The following is a 17588-nucleotide window of genomic DNA, read 5'->3' as shown; positions in this document are numbered from 1 at the left end:
TTCTAATTCTTGAGTTCATTTGGGAGGCTTCAAATCAGCCGTGATGGGGCTATTTACACCACAGAAATCAGTACATGCTACAGATAAAGGCTTCTTTCCGCATCGACCCAGCCAGTTGGTGAACATTTACCAACACACGACTGGTTTTTAACTGTATACCATCCATGGGAGAACTGAGGAAATAGGCACTTGAATCATTTTCTGTAGGGCTTATTTTTTTCATGGCACCCCAGTAAGAGAGACTGCATGTCTGTGGGTAGAGTGGATGCATCTCCAACTTTACTAGTTCATGTCAGATTATCTCCAAAACAGTCAATCTGATAGCTGTGAACTATCTTTTTGTAATTTGCATTTTTCTTATTACCGATGAGATTGAGTTATCTTTTCACATGTTTGTTGGACATTTAAGTTTCTTTCCTCTTTAACCCACTTTTCTGTTGGGTTTTAGGACTTCTAAAAACTTGATTCAGAAAAGCTCTTTATTCTGGATACTAATCGTTTGTTGATTATATGAATCACATATGTCATTCCACAGCCTTTAGCTTCCCTTTATTTTGTTTGTAGTGTATTTTGTTTAATAGGTGTTTAAGTTTAATGTAATCACATTATTGATCTTTTTCTTTACGGTTTCTGCACTGGGTGTCTAGTTTCTGAGTAGTCAAAATCTCGGCAGGAAACAATTTCATTCAAATGATACAACTTACGAGACTTATTAAAGGGACTTTTTACAGAGATGTGACAAAAGTTGAGGCATGGAAGACCAACAACAGTAGGAAGCTGTTCCTGTCCTTAGATCTGAGAGAAGGGGAGGAAATGGTATTGCTTGAATTCGGCAGAGTTGATATCCTGGAGAAGGGGGCCACCGCAGAAGCTGTGGGCGTGGAGGGATGGATACTGCCATGACAGGGGCTCAAAGCAGGAAGGGTCACGAAAGAAACACCCAAGCCTCTTTCCCCTCTGACCCACTGGCCTCCTTCTGGTGCCTTGCTTTTGCTGAATCCAGCTGGCAGCTAGTTGGTGAAAGAGCTTAGTCCCGAGGGGGTCAACATTTCAAGGCACAGAGCGAAGCAAAAGCAAGTGAGTCTGAATCTTAGCAATCAGACCATAATCTCACATTCTTTATCCTGAGGCCATAAACATATTCTCCTGTATTCTCTCCTTAAAAGTTTTATTTATTGGGGTGCCTGGGTAGCTCAGTCAGTTAAGTGTCTGACTCCTGATTTCAGCTCAGGTCATGGTCATGAGTTCGAGCCCCACGTGGGGCTCAGCACTGGCAATGCAGAGCCTGCTTGGGATTCTCTCTCTGCCCCTCCCCACTCGTGTTGTCTCTGTCTCTCTCAAAATAAATAAATAAAGACTTTAAAAAAGTTTATTAAAAAAAGTTTTATTTATTTTTAAAAAATGTTTATTTTCAGAGAGAGAGAGAGAGAGAGCGAGCGAGCGCACAAATGGGGTAGGGGCAGAGAGAGAAGGAGAGAGAAAAATCCCAAGCAGGCTCGCATGCTGTCACCGTGAAGCCCGATGTGGGGCTTGATCTCACGAACCATGAGACTGTGACCTGAGCCAAAATCAAGAGTCAGATGCTTAATCGACTGAGCCACTCAGACGCCCCTCTCCTTAAAAGTTTTAAAGTTTTGTTTTACGTATTTAGATTTAGTCCACCAGAATATATGTTTTGGAAAGATATTAGGTACTTAATTTTATTTTCCATGCAGTTAATCAAGTGGCCCTTAGCCATTTATTGAATAATCTGCTCTTTCCCCCTGATCTGTAATATCAGACCTGTCATATTATACACTTTCTTATATGCGTGGGTCTATTTCTTCACTTGTCAATTCTGTTCTGTTGATCTATTTATCTATCCCTATGACACAGCACTCTCTTAATTACTAGTAATTTATAATAAGCCTCGGTATCTGACAGGATGCATCCCCCATTTTGTTCTTTAAACTTACTACAGCTATCTTTTGCTCTTTGCTATTCCAGATGATTTCTGGATTTGCTTACCAAGTTCCATGAAAAGAAAAGGGGTATTTAAATTGGAATTGCATATAATTTATTGATGAGTTGAGGGGAGAGAGAAGTGATATTTATAAAGTATTAAGTATTCTTGTTCATAAGTGGTATAGTTCCCCATTAATTCTGTTCTTTTCATCTGATGAACTTTTGGAAAGATTTCTGTTTTCTCACTTTTCATTTTTGGCCGGATGTGAAAATAGTAAATCCGAAGTCTTTATAGCTGTTATTTTTTTTTATCACAAAAACTAGAAGTATGATGTTTAACGGTTCTAAAGTGGTAACAAATGAGAATGGATTGAAAATGAACATCTGATGCATTACAATTTTTGTCAACCTTTTTGTAATTTGGGTCTTAATTCCTAAAATGAAGTTAAAAGGAAATATAAATGGTGCTGAAATTACCAGTATTATTCCCACAAAAGCTAGTGCTAGGATGGACTGTGCTGCCGTGTGTAATGAGGCCAAATGAATAATTAGTGAAAGTCAGGGAATCTGGCACTTTTTAAGTGAGTTTTTTTATTTGATGTAATCCTTTCACATTTATGTTTTCTCTTAAGAGAATCATTTTTAGGAATGATTAGATATATGTATTGTTTGAGCAAACTCAAGTTCGTAGCGTGTAATTTGTAACAGAACAGAACAGCAATGGGCGTCTATACTATAGATGATATTCTCTCATTCTCCTTTCTAAATTTGGTGTCACACAGATTCAACTTCTGTTTTTAAAAAGGGAAGTTACATATAGCTCATTCACACTATTATTTTCCCCTTAAAAGCCAGTTTCTCTGATAATTGTCCATTTAAGGAGTTTCATATAACTCAAACAAGACTTCTCTGAGAAAACAGTTTTGAAACAAATGTTACTTAGCAAGATTAAATTTTTGGTTCAATATTTAAAGCATGTTTAGCAAAACAATTGACTGGTGACACCAGGGTATCTAATGTGTTAGTGTTTAGCTGGGATGCTTGCTTTACGTCTTCCTACTTCGACTTCACTCTGTGTGTTTCTGAAATTTTAAATTAAAAAACCTTGTAACTTAAAAATACAACCTTTTTTCAATTTAAAGCAAGGGACCGGTATGATTGGACAGTTTGATAATTTTGAAAAAGTCTTACTGTTTATTCTGGCAACAGAATAAACTTAAAAAAAAAACTTTAATAAACTTAATAAAAACTTCTACATTGGTGACTAAAAGAAAAGATAAGGTCTACACCATTTTACCCAGGTGTTGCCTCTTCCAGAAAATCCAATAAAAAAAATGCAAAGGTCAAACAAGTGGATTCATTTTTAGTTGTTATACTATGTTTCCATTGAAGCTGGGTTCTCTGTCAACATGTTTCTTTTCTAATGATGCCTCATAGCCTGAACTTGGAGGCATTTCCTGGGCATCTCTACACATTAAAGCTTGGAAATTTTTTAACTTCTCAGGGTAGAATTTTCATAGCTGGGACTTCAAAAATGGATTAAGTATATTATTTACATTCCCCAAATTACCATCATTTTCCTAAGTGACTTCTTTATTCATAGGTGATTTAAAGGTACACAATCCTAGATAGTTTCTACAATAGATATGAGACCATGTATATAGCAGAAAAGAGAATTTAGTCTAGCCAGTCATATAAATGCTTGGTTTTGAAACATAAAAGATGGCCAGCATTAGAGTAATACTGTTAAAACCAATTACTTTTGCTGTCATCGTCTTACCAAGTTTTCCTGGAAGTTAATATTGGTTGATGATGTTCATAACATATTTGGTTATTGGCATATTTTTTTTATATTCCATGACCAAGAGGGCAGGAAGGTGCCAGTGAGAAGTGGTCATTTGAACCATCCAGGTAATCACTGGAAAATTTGCATAGGCAAGTCTTTTCCCCCCCATAATTATCAAATGCTGCTGTGGTTTTAAATACCATTTGACCAAGACTTTTATTTCTTAAAGTAAGTAGGAAGAGAAAACCTTTGTAAAGAATACAGAATGGTGGAATTTCAGCAGTAATTTATCTGCGAGGTTACTTCCCCAGTCGTGAGACTGTATAGATTAATAGTACTTTGTGAGTGCCCATTAGTCCTTTTAGCTATGTTAAACCCAAATGCATATTTTAGAATTGCTGAAAAGCAGTTACAAGGACAATATTATATTGCTCACAGCAGGAAAGATTAACCCCTTGACTTTATGAAACTGGGTATAAACACTTCAGCATTCCTTAAATTATTCATTCAGTGAAAACTTAACAAATATCTGCCGTGTCAGGTTCTAGACAAAGCAGTAAACATGAGTGAGGGGACTGAATGGTGTGATGAGTTTTCTTTCTTTTCTGTTGTGTTGTTTATGGGGTATTACTTTTGTGGGCTAAAAGGGGATGCTAACAAAGCTGACAAGCAGGGTTGGGGTTCTTTGGGTAAGACGTAGAATTGTTGTTATTTTATGACTCTAGTATAGGGTCGAAGCAAAGTGGTGTCCAGCTCCTGGCATAGCACTACCCTCCTGGTGATCTCTGCACGTCGACTCTGTACTTCCTGCCTATAACCCAGTCTCCCTCCTTGAGCACTTCATACTCTTCTCAAGACACTCAGCTTGCGTCTTTCCTGGCTTCCACAATTTCAGTGAATGTTAGGAATCACAGCCTCCAGACCTTCTTTGTCCCTGGGAGTCAGCTTGATAAAGGCTGACTTAATTGGCTGGTTCATCTCCAAGCCTCTGTTTACTCCTCTGTAAGACGTGGGAAGGAGGACCTGTCCTGCCTGTGGCACAGGGAAGGTGTTTTGAAGAGCGGACAAGTAAATCCGTATGAAAATGCCTTATAAACCATCCTGCTTCTATCCAAACGTTGGGGTTGGGGGCGGGGTGACTTGAACCATAACGGGTAACAAATCCAGGAGAATGTGGATAGATTGCTCAAATCTGTCTTCTAGATAGGAAAATGATTCCAAGAACATATTCTGTTGAATGGAGTATATTATCATTATTTGTACTTCTCCTTTCTTTTGGAAATTTGTGAATGTGAAGTTGGTTTTATATTCTTCCAGTTTGAGCAGGTTATCTCATTTGAGTCTAAAACTCCCCTATGGGGGTAGTCTACATTGTAATCACTTTTTTATAGTCTCCTAGCTCTGGGAAGGGGCTACAGAAATCGTTGACCCTGAGCACCTCCTTTTGAAGGGTGTGAAAGCAGGCCCCATGATGCTAAGCGTCTGATTCAGCCTCACGGCTGGCTGTGGCTGAGGAACTAGACCCCAGATCTCCCGACCAACAAACGACCTGTGCTGTTTTCCCTGGAACTGGGGCTGACCCTAAACCTGTGACATGGGAGATTAAGACACTAAAGAGTCAGTCATAATTAAGTGATTTATTTGTACAAGATCTTCAAACTCCTACTCCGGGACTCATCGTCCCCCTCAGACTGGTTCCCGAGGACAGGGAAGGTCTGGAGGCTGTGCGGTCTCAAACATTCATTGACGCTTTCTGTGGGTGCCAGTGATGCTGAGTGTCTTGAGAAGAGTATGAAGTGCTCAAGAAGGGAGAATGGTTTATAGACAGGAAGTACAGAGTCGACACGGAGAGGCCCTCGAGAGGGTAGTGCTGTGTGGGGAACAGAGGACAATAAGAGATGCTTATGAGAAGCCACCACCAGTCCTAGTGGAGCAGCATCTAGCAGGAAGGAAACATAGAGTTGTTACCAGTAGTTTCCACCTGAGGAGAGGGTGAGAGCTGTAGTCTCTTAAGAAGGGCTGCTCCAAATTGGACCTCGCAGTTTATCAGAAGGTTTTTTTTTTAAGTTTATTTGTTTATTTTGAGAGAGAGAGAGAGAGAGAGAGACACAGAGAGAACAGGCAGGGGAGGAGCAGAGATAGAGGGAGAGAGAGAATCCCAAGCAGGCTTCTCCCTGTCAGCATAGAGCCTGGTGCAGGGCTCGAACCCATGGATTGTGAGATCGTGACCTGAGATGAAGATTGGAATGCTCAGCTCAACCAACTCATCCACCCAGGCGTCCCTATCTGACGATTTTAGTGGAAAATAGTGGCAAATGAAATAAGAAGGAAAGTAATGCCCAGCAGAAGCCATTTTTTTTCCTAGCAATGGTGAGAAGGGACTAATGAACAATGTTAGGGGAAAAAAAGGTTTTGAAAGCATTTTCTTCAAATATTATCATTAAGATATTTTAAATATTTAAATATTGCCAGATTTTTTAAAAGGGAAGAAGGCATATCTCTAACAGAAGAATAACCTTCTCTCAGAACATAAGGGGCTGTCAATGCAGAGCAGTCCCATAATAATTAAGGAAGCTTTGCAAAAGCAGCCCTTCACTGGAGTTGAAGATCTGCTTGTGCGAATGAACCATGACTTCAGGGAGAAACGGGGGAAAAGACCTGACAAAAGTAGGTGGAGGAAGAGGTGGAGGGGGAGTCTGCAGAAGTGGATGTGTTAACATGTTCCATTGGCACAGTGACCTTTTAAATCGCTAGTGGCTGCAAAGTACTGAACCTGTCTGTGCCACCTTCTCTAGAGTGTTGAGGTTTCCAAATCCTTCTGTCCCGTATGACTCCTTGGTAATCAATGAGGTGATGTGACTCCCAGAAGTTTATTTTAAAGTTAACAGTTTTCAGGGGTGCCTGGGTGGCTCAGTCGGTTAAGCATCCGACTTCGGCTCAGGTCATGATCTAACGGTTCGTGAGTTCGAGCCCCGCATCAGGCTCTGTGCTGACTGCTCAGAGCCTGGAGCCTGCTTCAGATTCTGTGTCTCCCTCTCTCTCTGCCCCTCCCCCGTTCATGCTCTGTCTCTCTCTGTCTCAAAAATAAATAAAACATTAAAAAAATTTTTTTTAAGTTAACAGTTTTCAGTCGTCAGTGAATGAGAAGTCCAGGTTCAGGAAGGATGTCTATATTTTCCATAAAGAGATTATTTAGCCTAGCTGGCCGCATACAATATGTTTCAATAACTGAAATGTTTATTTTCTTTTTTTTTCCCGAAGACCAATAGTTTCAAGGTGTATACGTGGATGATTATTACTAGTATTTCAAGTGGAACCGGAAAGATAAAATGTAATAAGGGAGAAAGAAAAATTAAAGTGTAAAACTGTTTTAAAGTCTTTGTTTCTCAGTTTATATAACCAGCTTGTCCTGGTGTCATTTCTTGGGTGCATGCTAATTAAGTGCTAAAAGTGGCCTTCAGTCAGTGAAGTCGTCTTGTAGTTTGCAAGATGTGAAGGTACAGAAACTTTCAAAGAGAAGCAGTGAAGTGCGAACTAGTAGCCAAAACTACAAAGCCGTGTTGAGAAGTAGCTCTCTGAAACTAAACCAGTGAGTATTTTTATAATTTACCATTACAGTTCTGTACTTACAAAAGCAATGTTTGTTTTCTCCCTAAACAGATATGTTCCTGATAGTTAAATGCGGATGACTGGCCTAATTTCTTAAATGTGAAAGCGAGAAGGAGAAACTCTAAACTCTAAATCCTGAGGGTAGGATTATTTTAAATGGGCTTGTTAATGTCCCAAAGAGTGGGAGTGAAAACCACACTTACATGTTCACTAAACATTTCTTGTTCATGTGCTGGGAATAAGCAATGATTTTTTAAAAAGCGTGCCGTTGCATACTGAAGGGAGTTGACTTCAAAAGCTCAGGGAGAGCCTTTCCTTATCTTGGTGGAATTGGGTTCCTAGGGCCAGGCAGGGATTGCTGTGCTGGCTTGCGGGGGCTCGGGCTGGGGGAGGGGTGGTTAACCACCTTGTGTCTGACCACATCGGCAGCTGTTGAAGCTGCCACTTCACGATTTGACAAAAGATACCAGACTCTAAAAGTGGGGGAAGTGGAACTCCTACTATATAACGTGCACACTGTTAAGATGTTACTACCTTCCAAGGTGTGGAAAGGCGAAAACCTTTTCACTTGAAAACTCAAGTTGCTCTCCTAAGAATGCAAACCTTTCCTGAATTACATGCCTTAGCAGAATCACGGGCCCACTCTGTCTGGAGACACAAAGATTGTCACTTAGATCTTAGTTCTTTTTACAGGAACACTGCATTTGGTAATCCGTTTGCTAGAAAATATTCAAGTGTCACAAAAATTCTGCAGGTCTAACTTGCTGCTAACTTCAGTTCATGGATAAACGGTTTAAATTCATTTTAAATTCAACAGAGCCTTTGGCCTCTGCCACAAAGATATCACAGGAAGAGATTATTGCAGCTTCTGTTTCAATGGCTTTTCCTTAAAAGTGAGCGCTGAAAGTATAAGGGAGTGGGTGGTTGGGAAACTGTTAGAAGTTAGTGTTGTCTCTAAAAGGCAGAACTCTGGAAATGAAAAATATCTTGGCTTCGCAGCAAAATGTTTGAATGCTGTGCCGCCCAGGCACAGACTGAGCAGGACCTACAGAGGGCCCCGCACAGTACTTCCATGATGTGTCATTTGGAGCGCCATTATAATGAGACTTTCTAAAGACATCCACAAATAATTAGCTTTTGGCATTGGTTATACTTAAAGAAAAAATCTATAAGATTTTAACTATACTGAGGGTCAAGTAAAATCCTTTTTTATTCTCCTTAAAGATAACACAAGAAACACTGCCTCCTCTACCAACAGCTTAAACCAAGTTTAATTTCAGTAAGCTCATCAATTTGATTGATAACAAATCATTGCAGAACAGTTCGAATAGGTCTAAACTTGTCTTGATGTTAACGACTTATAATCACCTTTATGTTAGGTCTTAAAGCTTTATTATTCTTAAATATAACTAGTAGAGCGGACCGTTAAACGCCAGCTATCTGAGTTGATACTGATTGGGGTGGCAGCCAGAATTTTAAGATGCTTCAATTACTTTTTGTAACATCTTTACACTGAACGCGCATTTAACTTTTAAAATAATCATTAATTTTCCGGGGGAGCTCTTTTCCTGGTGTTTTAAATTCGCACCACTTAGGCACACACACAGCTCTCCCAGTTAGTATAAATTTCTCTGCTAAATGAAAGTAGTTCAAAGCAGAAGCTTTCCTAAGGAGAGGGAAAAGGTTATCCACATGAAACTTCTGGGCGGAGGACCGGGGGCCTCTGACCCCGCTGCGTCTCCAAGCCTGGCTTCCCTACCTGCGTGGGCTCTGCCAGCGCGGGCGGCCGGCTGCCGGCTCTGCACCGCTGCGCAGCCGGCCACGAAGGATGCAACTCGGTTCCGTCCTACTCCGAAAGTACTGTTGACTTGGTGACCCATTTCGAGGTGTTGGGCCGAGACTGTCGCACGCAAGGGGCATTTTCTGCCCCCGGCTCCAGCTGGAGCCCCCGTCCTGCCATTCGGACATCTCTGCAGGCCACTCGTGCGTCCGGAGACCTGGCCGTCTGGGAGTGTCCCAGCTGCAGACGCTGCCGCCCCCCGCCCTCCAGGGACGCCTATCTCGAAAGCCGCGCAGGCAGCGTGGACGCCGTGCCTCGGGGTCGAATTTTTGCCCCTCACCTCCTATCCCCCCCTCCCCCGCGGGACCCTGCCCGCCCTGCTGACCGGCCCCAAGTTGCCGAATAGCTCAGATGCTTGTCATATTTGCGGTCGCGCGACTCAGCGGGCTGTGCGCGCGCTGCACTCGCCGCCGCCTTTGTCACTAGCCGCTCGGTCATTTGCATGAGTATTTTCTGGAGTGTGAGGGGATTATTGGTGGTTAGTTGTGGTCCCTTGGCCGGAGTGTCTCTTTTCGTCTCGCCTTCTCTTTAAGCCTTTCCTTGAGAGAAAATAAAGGGCGCGCCGGCCGGGGAGGGAGCCGTGGGCGGCGCTGCCACCCGACGTCTCCCGTGCTCTGCCTGCCCCTTCCTGCTCCTGCAGCGGCCGGGGCCCGGCTCGGCATTTATCTCGCCTCCCGGGACCGCCGGGGGAGGGGGGCGGGGCCGGGAGAGGGGCGGGGCCGGGAGAGGGGCGGGGCCTGCGGAGCCAGGGGCCCGGAGCTCGCGGGAGGCTCGCTGGCCGCACGTCACTCCTGCACGGCGAGTGCTGGAGCACGAGCTGCCGCTCCCTCGGTCAGGGCGCCCCCTCCGCCCGCCTCCCGCTTCCTCCTCCGCTGCCTGCCTGCCGCCGCCGCCGCCGCCGCCGCCTCCTCCACCATTGTATAATGCTCCGAGCGCGCCGGCAGAGGACTGCGGAGTCTTAGCTTCGGTCTCGTCTCCTGCCCGCTCCCCGGCGCCACCCTCGGGCCCCCGGAGCGGGGACTCCGCATGGAGAGAGAGTAGCTTGAGGAGTGGGCAGAAACCCCTCCTGATGCGTTAGTTCCCAGGTGGAGCTGCATGTGGTAAGTTCTCCCGGCGCCAGGCTGGAGGGGATCCTCGGATGCGCCGGGCTCCCGGCGATGGGTGGGGGGCAGCGTTGGGACCCGGCCAGGGCCGGGAGAGCCCGGAGGGCGGAAGAGGGGCCCGAGCGGCCGCGGGGGTCGCGGGCGCCTCGGCGAGAGGGACCTGGCCTGGAGCAGGTACCCGGACAAGCGTTCCCTCCCACTGCTTCCCGGCCCCGCGCCCTTAGACCCTCGGGCCGAGGGCCGGGGACCCCCCGGCGTACCCGGGCAGATCTGCTGGGGGAAGGGCAGGGGACGGGCAGTCACGGACCCAGGTCAGGAGGGGGTCGGGAGCTAACCGGAGCCCAGCAGTGGGGCGAAGGGAGCTTGGAGCTGTCGCTTCTACAGCTGGGATGTGTGTGCGTGTTGTGGCCGTTGTGTTGTTGTGAACGTACGAGACTTTTTTTTTTTTAAGGTTCGGATTGCTGGAGCGAAGGCTGCTTCACTTTTGGGTTCCGTGACCGGGTCTGCATCCAACTTGCTATAGTGTGTTTCTGTGAGTTTCTCTTGTGTTTTTAGCTTGAAATCCTCCCTCTCTTCCCTGCTTTCGCCTGTGACAAGTGAGCTGATTTTGAATATGTGTGTGTATTCAACTTAACGTCTCACTGGCTTTTAAGTTAGAAATCTACAAGTCATCTTGGTGGTAACCGCCTCTGACTGAAAGGGAGGGGGCTGCGGGGAGCCAGCTGGCCCTGGCCCTGGACTTTGTACCATTAAGACAGAGGGTGCCGTCCGAGGGCCACTGCATCTAAAGAAAATCATAAATTGTTCTTATTTGTATTCTTGGCGGTCAATCATCCTGCCTTTAGCAGAAGTAGGAGTAATAGATTGAGAAGGGAGTAGGGTTTGGGGTTTAGTCTAAATTTCACAAAAAGATTAGGTATAGTTTGTCTTAGAGTAACTTTTTGCTTTCAAACCGGGTAGTTTCAGGATGTTTGGGGTGGCAGAAAGTAAGTTTTTACAGGCACTGAATAGGGAAGGGCAAATCAGCAGGGTGAGACATACAGCCTCAGACTGTAGCAGTTTTTATTTGAATCGAATTGGGCAGCCTCAGTCTTAAGGAAGATAGATGTTTTCAAGCTTTGTTCATGAAATATGCTTTTTGATTTCCCAATATCTGTTAAGAAATGGCCATAATGTGTGTAAAGAACCTAGAAGTTGTAGTAGCCAATAGGATCCTCGAGGCCTTAAGTGTTCAAAGTAGCGTTCTGTAATTAGGGACTGGCCTCTGACAAGATTGAAGTGGGCTCTTGGCTCCACTCAACCCCTGGAGGGCAGTCCACCTGAGAGTCTCTTCATTGTTGTGCTGAGGGGGGTGAAGGGGATAGTTGCTCAGCTAACCAGAAGGCACGGCTCACTCCAAGAGCTCCTCCCATTGCTCCCACTTTTTATAGCAGTCTATTCTGATTTGAGTGAGCTGGAGTGTGCTGTGAGGATGAAAATACCCATCCGAAGACCCAGCTTCTGGCATGAGCAGGAAGAGCTTGTTCACGGATCTCTGCTTTCCTATAAATTTCATCCGTTTCTTTGTGGAAAGAAAAAAAAAAGATGAATGTTAGAAAGTTTTCTTTTAGCTTCATTGATTTACTTAGAGGGGTAATGATTATATGCTAATGTAAAGTTATTTATGTTGTTCCTCAAGTTTGGAATCCTTGAAAATAATTTTTACTTTTTTCCTCTCCTCCTAATTGAAACGTACATAACCGTGTTGCTGTCAGATGAGAAATCTTAGGAAATGGATTTGAGAGCCTTTTTTTTTTTTTTTCTTTTCTTTTTTGACACTCAGTGTGTTCCTTGCTTTATCACAATGGGCAGGTGAGAGGACTCACATTTTATAACACCAGCCAAGTATACAACAAGATGTCCTAAGGAACAGTTTTATTGTCAGGCAAGTGTCACAGCTTCTTAGGTAACAGCTGCTCAGGTTTGTTTCCCTTTAAGAACTAAGAGAAGGATATTAATTGAGATTTTGAAATCCTTTAGACTCCTGTTTGCTGAATTGTCCCCCTTGAAAGCTTTTTCAGTGAGAGGGTGAAATATGAATTTTACCCAGTTGTCATGCACTGAATTATCAATAATGAGCATAGAAAATAATAAAAATCTTGATATTTTAAAACTCACTCAAATTTGTATAGCAACTGATAGCTTTTGGCATCCACTATTTTACATAACACTCTAATGGCAGAATAAAAGTACAACACTACTTGAGAAAGACACATACACAAAACATAAAAAAAAAGGTGTGGAGGAGGTCAAAAATACAGACAAATGCATACAGTGGTCTTTTTTGTGTGTGTGTGTGTGTCAAAGTAGCATACTACAGATTATCAGTATGAAGTTTTACTACAAGGCTACCCTCCGTCAAAATATTTTACACTTTATTTTTTTTAATGTTTATTTATTTTTGAGACAGAGTGAGGTGTGTGAATGGGGGAGGGGCAGAGAGAGAGGGAGACAGAATCTGAAGCAGGTTTCAGGCTCTGAGCTGTCAGCACCAAGCCCCATGTGGGGCTTGAACCCATGAACCGTGAGATCATGACCCGAGCCAAAGTCGGACGCTTAACCCACTGAGCTACCCAGGTGCCTCGATATTTTACTTTAATTAACTAAGAAAGGTAAAAGCTACAACAGAAACTTTCTGAGTTTGTTTTTTGCTGTGGTTCCTCATTAACACCTATAGTAAAAGCATGGTGTTTTATTTTACATTTAATTTCTGTCAGAAAAATGAAGACCACTTTGTCAATATTCGATGTGGATTAAATACATGCAGAGGTAAATATGGCATTGAGGAGTGTGAACCTCAGTTCACTTTTAGAATTTTTTAAAAACTTTGTTGCTACAGAAATTTCATACTTACTGTTAAGATCTATCCTATAGGAGATGGTTCTGGTTGCAGTAGTTTCTTGGCAAAGGACAGAAAGAGAAAGAGAGAGGTATCTCTGATTACCGAGTCCAAAGATCACACGTATGCCAAAGGCACCACAGAGGGCAGGCTTCCAGTTTTAAGTGAAAAATGGCTTCGCAGTAAAGGTAACGCCTACCTTCATAGGTCTTCCCATGAATTAATACTGGCCAGCAGAACATGAAAATCTAAGATTTGGCCACTGCATATGCATAAATCATAATTTTCCACCTGCTGCTTCTATGTATTACTTCAACAAATGATAGAAACCCGTAAGCTGGGACTCCTGCTTAAAAAGTATGTGGGTTTTCAACTTAGTTTTAATATTCTTGAAGGAAACAGCTACTAACCAAAGCTGGCGTGTCTTTTAAAACAATTATTGTCTCCAATGGCCAGTGCCATTGGTATGAAAAGCAAACTTCTGCCCTCTGTGCAGATGCTGGGAAACCCTGTGAACAGAACTGTCCCCTGGAGCGCCCATCACTCATTGTGTGGAGCAGTGTCTTTCGCCATGAGCTGTGTGGCAGTTCATTCTTTGTATGAATCTGTGAATGGCATATGTCAGGCCAATAAGACGACATTCCTATTCTGGGTAATAAAGAGATGCCTTGTGGGTTGTTTTTTTTTCTTTTTTCTCAAAGATCATGAGACAAAACATGCTTGGCTGTCTAAAAATTTTCATCGAAATACAAATAAAAATTTCAAAATAAAAACCTCACAGTATCTTTGAAAACGTATGACTTTTAATAGAACAAAACAAATACTTATCATTTAAACTAAGCACTTCATATAGACAATGCAAACTCCCTTTTGGAAATTCTGCTCCCTTTGTGGTCTGATGGCTCCAAAAGCTGGAAAGCCTCATTTGTCTCCTCTCAAGGTCTTCTGTCCCTCATCTGAACTTCATTAGAAATACCTGCCAGGATTCACTGACACAAACAACCACAATTTGATTTATCTATTTTAGAAACCCGGGACCACGTAAGCTGTATTCCATGCCCAGGGCTGCTCTCAGCTCAGACCGGAGTCAGCTCCTGCTGGCCTGTGTGGCCCCTCCTTACACTTGCACGCTGTGTGTGGAGCGCTGGCCCTGGCCATGAGCAGGGACGGCAGGACGAGGGGTGAGTGTGCCCGGCCCGGCACCGCCCGGAGTGGAGTGAGCTATGCGGATGCGTGGGGTGGGGGCTGGAGGGAGGAGAGTGGAGGGCAGGTCTGGAGCCACTGTGCAACTGCTACAGCAGGTCTGACTAGTTTTAGGTGCCCAAAGGCAGCTTTGTTTCTCTAGTGACTCCAGGTAGCAGCAAACCTATGTTCTTAAAACGAATTCGTGTCTGAATTACTATCTTTTTGTCTGTCTGCAAAAACCCTGTAACTTTGCAGAGTTATTAAGTCGTTCCAAGGTTTCTGCTTTAACAATCTTCATAGGCGGTTAACTGAGGAGACGATGCTGAACCAAGCGTTTTTGTGCTTCTAGGGGGTTTCACGTAGAATAGTGAAGGGGAAGGGATTCTGGCTCTTAAGGGCATTTTGTGTATACACACACACACACACACACACACACTCATGTTTACAGTGGGCTGTGTGAATCTGCTGAACAGAAAGTGAAAAGAACCGCTTGGATATGCCGTGGTTAGACGATTACATTCAAATTACGTTCGGATGGATACGCCACTTGCTGCACATCAACCTTTAGCTCCTTGCTCTCCTCTCCTGGCCGGCTGCTTATCACTCCCTGCCACGCCGGGGCTCCTGGGGCTTCGAGCAGGGCTGCTGGAGTACCCCACCCTGGTGTTTAGAAGTGCTGCCTGAGTTCACCTCAGGGAATCTGAAAGTCCCAAGGTCATCTCTACACCAGAACAGGTTTGCATAAAATTCTAGCCACGCTAAGGAGATAATGAGGCGGCACCTGTTTTAAACCGAGCCTCCCTGAGTGGTTATCCCATTTTTATAATACCTGATACAGACTTGCTTTTCAGATTTCTCTCCTCCTTTGAGGAGGGAATCTCCATGTGCGTGTGTACTTCCGTGTCTTCCCCGCAGTTGGAGAAGCCATCCAGCAGAGGAATTTGAGTTTTGTGGTCTGCAGCTGAACAAGAAATTTTTGTGCTGCCTTTCTGCTTGTCTTGAACCTGGTGGTGGTCCTTTCTGAATAGTTTTTAAAACAGGCTGCTTTCTTCAAAGCATTTTTTACCGAATCCAGGAACGTAAAATAAAGTAGATTTGACCTGATGATGATTGTTAGCTGCCTGATGGTAGCTGGTTTCTAAATTCAAAATGTGGATTCCTCAAGTGGCACCTGCCTTCTCGCTTCTGAAACCCCTGAAGATAGGCAGGAGGACTGGAATGTCAGGGATCGCAAGTGTGGTAGACGGGAGGCCCGCTCTCCTTAGGGATCATTGGAGACCATTGAAGTGTTAAGAGGTCAGTTCCTTAGAAAATAAATATTTATCATATTCAGTGTGGTACTTTGATTATTTTTATTGTCTTTGACTAAGTGACTTTGTGTTCCATGGGTCATTAATTATCAATAGGTAGAAGTCTTCAGAAAGAAACACATTTCATCTCAAAGTGGCCCCAAAGTATTATTTGTAAAAATGAATGGCTGACATATTTATAAAGTATCATTCACAGCTCTTGAGTCTAGTTGGTGTCCTCATTTTCTTTCTCTACTTTGTGAATTTCTCAAGTATATAAAGTTTAAATTGTCTTTGTAAGACCTTATCACTAGCCTGCCCAATTCTTAGGAGTAACTAAAACATTCTGAGTATGGATGTGGCTTATATGGGACTGTGATTTACACAGCAAAATAGTTCCCTCCCTTTTACATGTCTCTTAAGTCTATTTCTATTATCCTATACCTTCAGTTTTTATCTTCTTATGTCATGTTGTAGAGATTTTTTTGAAGGAATCCAGATTTGGACCATACAGTACAATGTTTAGTTTGACTCAGTAAGTAAATTTAAAAAAAAAAAAAAATTAACTAGACTGCATGTGGAAGTTAAAAGATGAAATATGTTCGATATTTGTGAATAATATGTTATAATCTGTCTTCTTTAAAGTGATCTTTCACAGTAATACAGAATACAGTATAGTATACAGTAAAGTATTCTGAATTTGAAAGCAAAGAAGATTAAAAACGCCCCATAATGTTTAAGAAACACTTCCTGATGTAGCATACTTAGTTTTTATTCATTTCATCCAGTGGTAACTAGTTGGCTAACAAAACGTGGAAGGCAACCTTTTGTTTTAACTAAAGATGCAATTTTATTTTGCACAGATTTATTTGAACAAAGTACATTTGCCTGTTTCAGTGTGACTGTTTTATATATCTGATGGCCCTCTTTAAAAAAAAAAAAAAAAAAAAAAAAAAAAACAGGACAAAAAAACAAAAAGCAAACCTGTCACTTACTTTTGGCAAGGCATTGGTTTCTACCCAAAGCCTTTTATTCCCCCTGACATTGTTTATTAAAGGTCTCTAGTGTGAGGGGGAAAAACAAGGTATCTTTGGGGAAAAGGCGCTATAGGAGGATTGAAACCAGAATCCCATCCAAGCAATTATAAATACAGGAGAAAAAAATATTTTCATTATGTACGGGAATGGGGGTGGGGCAAGGCTGGCTAGACTTTACAGGCACATTATCTTAAGAGAAGGAAAGAAATTCAAATCTAACAATTTTTTTTCCTTAATTGATTATGAATCTTTAGATTCAGCATGCTAAAGATGATCCTGACACCAAATAAGCATGAATTACTACCATCAGAATTTAAATGATTATAATAAATCATTATAAAAAATAATAATGTTTGTATTTACAAAGTTTCAAATGGAAAGTTTGGTGATAGTAGTTAATTTCTTTCGAACATTATTATGGAACATACATCATCATAGAACATCAACTTGTAATTGAGTAGAAAAATAGTTCATCAAGTAGTTACACAGTAACTGGTTTCATTATCTCTCTAAGGTTAACTTTGTTACATTTTATAGTTAAATGACTCCTCCCCAATATCCTTTTTGAAGTTTTCCCAGATAACTGCCCGAAGCCATATCTGTTCAGTGTGGAAGTAATTTCCAGTTCTTAAGAAGCAATAAGATTATTGAAGGCTTTTCAATACTAGTAAAATTCTTAATGCTACCATTGAGACTAACTTGTGTGGTTGGGAGTCCACTGTGGTTAGGACCTCCACTGGAAAATTTGAACTGTTGGCTTCTCCAAGTTCTCATCTTATACTTGGGTTTGTATGTTTGTTGTTGTTGTGTGTGTTCTCACTTCAGAAATCCTCCAGGGATTTTAACCATGGTTTTTGAAACATCAGTGTCACATACACAGGCAACAGCCTTTTTCTACATATAGTTTATTATTCAGT

General features: G+C 42.6%; 1 protein-coding gene across 8 annotated transcripts in view; it reads left to right on the top strand.

Moving 5' to 3' along the window:
- Positions 1-17588, top strand: part of SERTAD2 (SERTA domain containing 2) — a 115288-nt gene that overhangs the window by 82825 nt on the left and 14875 nt on the right. For 3 of the 8 annotated variants that reach the window (XM_042981545.1, XM_042981540.1, XM_042981541.1), the window contains one exon: positions 7391-7480. The exons of 2 other annotated variants lie outside the window; for them this stretch is intronic. The gene's annotated coding sequence lies outside the window, so the exon portion shown is untranslated. Of the gene's footprint in view, positions 1-7390; positions 7481-9992; positions 10280-10782; positions 10815-14198; positions 14342-17588 lie in introns of those variants that run through there. 3 more of the 8 variants (XM_042981542.1, XM_042981548.1, XM_042981550.1) reach the window with 3 other exon arrangements.

This window comes from Panthera tigris, chromosome A3 (genome assembly GCF_018350195.1).
Source record: "Panthera tigris isolate Pti1 chromosome A3, P.tigris_Pti1_mat1.1, whole genome shotgun sequence".
Lineage (NCBI taxonomy): Eukaryota > Metazoa > Chordata > Mammalia > Carnivora > Felidae > Panthera > Panthera tigris.
This window is presented reverse-complemented; position numbering and strand designations above follow the sequence as displayed.